Here is a 6,371-nt window from a genome sequence, read left to right on the forward strand (position 1 = left end):
GTAAACTATAGCTACTGATATTTGCTGTTAGTTTAATAAACTATTATTTTTTGCAGTGCTAGGGATTAAACTTGGGACCTTGTGCATGCTAAACAAATATTCTACACTGAACTACTTTCCCAACCCCAATAGTTAACTTTAAAATAACAGTAATAAGGTACTGGGAGTGTAGCTCTGTGGTAGAGCACTAGCCACAGGCTCCAGATCCTGGGTTTGATCCCCAGCACCACACAAAACAATAATAAACTCATTACATTTGAATACAATTGACTCTTTAAAATGTATGCAACTAAGTGAAAGGAGCTAGTCTGTAAAGGCTACACACACTGTAGCTGTTGTTTTTGTTTGATTGAAACCCAAGGCGCTTTACCAATGAGCTATATCCTAAGACCATTTAAAATTTTATTTTGAGAAAAGGTCTCACTGAGGCTGGCCTTGAATTTTACAATCCTCTTGCCTCAGCCTCCACAGTTGCTGGGATTACAGGCATGGGCTATCATGCCTGGCTCTAATTGACACATTTTTATTTAAAAACTATATTTCAAAAATTTAGTAAGGAGAATGGTATTGATCTACATTTTTATGGTCATCTGCATTCTCATATCAACTTCTGCATTTAGCCTCTTGAAATATCACGTGGTTTGTAATCTCTGGGAAGCTTCACTGAGAATGAAAAGGCTTCAATATTATCATGAAAGTGGTTTCGATCTTACCCACTCCCTGACAGTTGAGAGCCCCTGGAGTTCCCCTGCATCCGCCTTACTATGAAACTTGCCATTCTAGAGTCTAATGCTTATCTGCCATTTCTGCTAGGATCAGCTTTTGGAGAATAAGAAATTTGGGTGTCTTCTTCTTTATTTAATTCTATGTAAAGATTTTCCCTTTTAAGTAACCTTTTGATTTCCTGTTTCTCTTTCCCATTGAAAACAAATCCACTCTTTGAGTGAGTGATCAGAGTAAATGAATTAACCATCTGGTTAAAATTATATATTGGTTACATGGCTAGAAGAGGGAGTCTTCCTTGATTGTTCAACTTAAAAATGTATATGCAGAATGTAGGGCAGGCGTCCCAAACTCAATGTGTAATAATAGCATAGTGGAGTGGTTAGGTATAAAGGATTTGAAATTGGACTACTCAGGGCTGAATCTTAATTCTGATTTTCAGTAGGTTACTAAACTTCTCTGGGCTTTACTTACTTAACCCATGGAATAGAGTTAATAATATAGTACATGCCTCAAAGAGGTGTTATGGGAACTAAATAAGATAATGTGTAAGTGATTGCACTAGTACTTGGCATATAATGAAGCCTTTAAAAAGTTTGCTGATGTTATTGTTATTATAATGATAATTATTATAAGAGCCAGGCAGGAAGATAAGTAAGGACTGTGGGGACTGAGGCCAAGAGCTCTCTTCAAAGATGACAGTTTTCCCTCAGCTCTGTTCTATTGTTAACTGCCAGGGAATATCAAATCTTAGAATTTTCAAGAGAAGCCCGAAATCCACCTATGTGGATGAAATCTCTCCATTAAAAAGAAATGTTGATGACTAATTCAGTTTGTAAAAACACTGTGTAGACCAAACACAATACAAAATGGGTCTGTCATTTACAATAGTTGTAAATAGAGTGGAAGTATAGGGAAATAAATAGCATAACTAAGTCTTTCCTGTCTCCCAGCTCTAACCTGGTGTTACTCTGACTTGGTTACTCCCTGGTAATGAGATCAGAGACAGAAAGGAAAAGAAGAGAAAAAAGGCTGACAGAACAACAGGTTGGAGTTTTTCAAAGAAGAAAAGAAGTGGCATGATGGAATCCTGTCACTCACCAGTGTAGAGGGGGCTGAGAGCCTTCTGTAATCAAAGTTCTGTGCCAGGCAATATGCTGTGCAGAAGCACAGACATTTAAGACAGAGTTCCAGCCATCCTAGAGCTGGTAGCCTGGGGAAAATAGAAGAACCTGAGAGATTATTGCTTTCAAGTCCCTTTAGGATAGGTGTTAAGTGGATTTTCAGGCAAATGCTTATGAGAGCTCAAAGGAGAGAGACATCTCAAATTTTGTTATGTTGGGAATGTTCTCTACAGAGGAGGGGGCCTGTAGGCCTGGTTTTGAAGAGTTTCATCTGGCAGAGCTGAGTTAAAAGGATTTGGTCACAGGAACTACACTTAGCAGGGTCAAAATTCAGATGTCTCCAGAGGACTAGCAGGACACATAGAGGAGTGAGGTGGGAGGGTGTTAGAGATGGGGAGTGGGAGGGAGGGATTGAGGCAAAGGCTAATGTCTAAAGTCAGCTCCAGCTTCTCAGCCTCAGCCAGTGGTGGCCTTGAAGAGTGTGAACTCAGTGTTGACAGATCTTAAGATTTTTTCTTTCAGATTTTAAAACGGAAGTAGGAAAGCCTAATTTAAAAAAATATGGAACACCTCACAAATTTGCGTTTCATGCTTGAAGTTAGCATGAAGTGAGTATAGGAAAGCCTAACTTAACGAAAAACTCTAGATCTGTAGTGTCCAATGTGGTAACCATTAGCTACTCATAGTTATTTAACTGTAAGTTTAATTAAACTAAATTAAGACTTTAGTTCCATAGTCACATTTCTACGTGCTTAATGGCTGTGTGTGGCTAGTGACAATCATGTTGTACAGTGTAGGTTTAGAACATTTCTATCAGCAGACACTTCTTTTGGATAGTGTCACTCTGTATTTTTCAACTTGATAACTAATTGAAAAAATTTTTAATATATTTCAGGATAAATATAATATTTTTGAAGACCAGGTAGACATTTAAATTGTTCCTCCAAACAATGTGACAGTGAATTTTGTTTATCTCCTGTCAATTATTTCTGTAGTTTGAAACCCTATTATAAAATTCTTTCCCAAAAAGTTGTGGCATTTCACAGAAGACAATCCCTTTACTCCTTTATATCTATTAGTAGTGAAACAATGGGCCTTTTTTAAAAGAAAAAATATTGGAGGGAGCACTGGCGATGAACCCAGAGATTTTTGTCACTGAGCTACATCCCCAATCCTTTTCATTTTTTATTTTGAGACACAGTCTCACTAAGTCTTACTAAAGCTTAAGGCTTCTCTAAGTTGCCGAAGCTGACCTTGAACTCATGATCCTCTTGCCTCAGCCTCCCAAATCTCTGAGATTATAGGCATGTGCCACCTTGCCTGGCTAAGAAAAAAATTTAAATTTTTGCTTTGGATTCCCAGTGTTGACTTAAATTGTTGTTTAAATTATTAAATAAGGCATCAATGATGATAAAACAAAGCCTAAGAATCTGAAGTGTCACAAGCAGTCTGTGGGCTGTGTGTGTGAGCTATGTTGCACATAGTAGCCTCCTGAGGGGATAAGTCTGGCATTGGGGAACTCCCTGGAACCAACCCCCCCCCCCCCAGGGATTGACCACTTGATACAGGTGAACTTCCCCCTCAAGGGGAAGTTCAATTAAGCTTTGCCTAAGATCCTACAAGCACCTGAGATGGGTGTGACTTGCTGAGATGTCAATCAACCTGCTGAATGTAAGACATCAGGAAGCAAGACTCCTGCCTTTGATGTACCCCTCTTAAATAAATCACCAGAACCATCTTTTCTTTGTCTAGTTCCAGCACTCATGTGGACTAGACTGGACTAGATCTATCAGGGGCTTCGCTGTTTGTAAATATATTTCTGAGTGTGTTTTATTATTTGTTAATTATTAAGATTTCGTGTGGCTTGGACTCGTCCGGGCAGTAACAAGACACTGGTCGTCTTTGATCCGAAACTAAACCTTATAGTTCTTGTGTAGCTCTAAAGCCAAAATCAATTTGCAAATGAAATGCAAACAAGACAACCCAACTAGTGCAATTCAAATTACAAACATTAATTTATTGAGAGGGAGGCTATTTTGCTGAAACTTCACTGCTCCTTGAAATGGTTACTCAGCTGACTGCATGCTAAGCCCTTTTGGCTTAACTAAAACCCTGTGATGACTCAGTTCTCCATCCCTTTTCCATTTGATCTACATGCTGCAAACCTCCATTCATACCACTATGTCAGTTGGCCTCAAGTTGATCCCAAAGGGGTTATTATGAGCTAAATCCACTTCTATCCTCTTCCCTTTAGCAGGTGGCAATTAAAGCAGTTCTTTCTGGAATGAGTGCAATGATAAATTCATCCAGGCCTTTTACACTACTTTGATTTTAAGGTGATCATCCAATGATATACATATACTGTGTTATTTTTTTAATAGATTATCCTGAAAAGGAAAACAGAAACTTATTAAATTCTTAGAAAGAGTATTCAGGCCCTGGGAATATCTACAAAGTTATCTGGGATCATGAATCCTGCCCCATGGGGAACTGGGAGCTCTGTATATAGAAAGTACTAAAACACTTCTTGAATTTCTTTGTTAATAGAACAAGTTCAGTATCATCTCGGGATCTTGTGTTGTTATTATTTGGAAAATGAAAATATCAAAACATGGCCTTGAACTTTGGTCTGGCTCTTCTGGGGTTATAACCAGATCAGTTTGTTCTGTGGACTATGTGAGTATGTTAGAAAGTAGGTGATTAGGCACTTGGAGAGTCTAGACACATTCTCTTCCTCTCCCCACCCTAATTTATAATTGGAACAGTGTGGTGTACAGTTTCTAGAGAATACGTTCTGTATAGGGTAAGAACATAGACTCCAAAGTCCAAATATCCAGACTTAAGATCTGGCTTAACCACTTGTTAGGTGTGTCACTTTGGACAAATACTTATTCTCATTTTTCTTATCTATAAAATAGAAGTAATAATAGAATCTTCTCCAAGTTGTTATAAGGGGTATGTATTAATACATACGATGCTCTTGGCACAATATCTGACACAGAGGGAGTGCTTTGTAAGTGTGATTTCTACGACTTTGTTTTTACTGACAGTGAGTTGTCAGTGTTACAGAAGCAGCACGGGAATTGGTGGACAAATCAGTTTTGCCTGCCTGTTCTGGTTTTTGGAAACCCAGAAAGTCCTGAGAATCATGAATTGTCTCAAATCTCAAAAGGTTTTTATTGCTGAATAATATTCTATTGTTGGATAGATCAACAATTTATTCATTCACCTACTGAGGGAATCTTGGTTGCTTCAACTTTTTGCAGTTACGACTAAAACTGTTGTAAATGTTTGCATACGGTTTTTGCTTAGACATGCATTTTCACATCCATTGGATAGACAACTAGGAGTGCAGTTGCTATATCACATGATAAGATTAAATTTAATTTTGTAAGAATACTAGTGTGGAAACTTTTCAAAGCTCTTATTCCCCAAACATCTGACTCCCAGCTTTTCCTCTCTGGCTTTTGGCAGGTCAATTGTTTGCCTCAATCAATCTCCTTTGCCCCAGGCTGCAATGGCTGGTCCATTTGCTTGTAATGGTTTCAACAAATGCCCTTCTCAAGCCAATCTATGTTCTGAGAAGGTTCCAAGTTAGGCAACATAAAGGCAAGACCTTCCTGTCAGACCTTCAGGAAGCCACTGACAGGTCATCCAGCCTCAGTTCTTTGAGAACAGAATCCTCTGTTCCAGCACCCATACCAGACATATGGGCCATATCTTTAGGACCGTTACTAAGACAGGGAATGGGGATAGAGCCAGGGTAAGCTAAAGTGCCCAAAGCTCTCCTGCCAGGCTCCAATCACCTTTTTCTTAATAAGGGCTCATTTGGTGGCTGTAAACCTTTGACAGTTTGCCAGAGTTTTGATAAAATTAAATTTTTGTTGTTGTTTCTCTGGTGGGATAGATGGTTAAATCTTTGTATTTGTTTGTTTTGAGATGGGATTTGTATGTTGCCCAGACTGATTTTAAACTCCTGGGCTCCAGGAATTCCCCCTCCTTAGTCTCCCAAGCACTGGGACTGCAGGCTCATGCTGCTGTGCATGGCCTACTCATTTCATTTCTTATAGGTGTATTCAGTTATTTTCCTTTGGTATTTTTTTTTTTTTGAGTCCGTTTTTAGTCACTTATATCTTTGTAGGAATTTACTCATTTTATCTATGTTCTGGAATTTGTTGTATCTACTTTGGATAACTAAGTTTAACTTATTTATGTAACATATCTAATTTGTTAATAAGTTACCTAAATATAATTATTTATAGTATTATTTCATAATTCTTTTTATTTTTGTAAGGTCATTTTTATGTCCCCTCCTTAATTGCTAAATTTTAGTTTGTGTCTTTTCTCCCTTTTTATTTTTCCTTCAGTATGTTAAGACAAATCTTGCTCCCCACCCCCACTATTTAGATAAAATTCTACTAGTTTACATATCATGTAGTTTTTTTCTTTCCTCTTAGTAATTACACTCAGATTCTTTTATTGTGCAAACTTAAAGTATGATGGTAATCATCTCTTTTTTCTATC

This window comes from Marmota monax, unplaced genomic scaffold (assembly GCF_021218885.2).
Source record: "Marmota monax isolate L192 unplaced genomic scaffold, Marmota_monax_Labrador192_F-V1.1 WCK01_AAM20220418_F8-fsc00149, whole genome shotgun sequence".
Taxonomy (NCBI): domain Eukaryota; kingdom Metazoa; phylum Chordata; class Mammalia; order Rodentia; family Sciuridae; genus Marmota; species Marmota monax.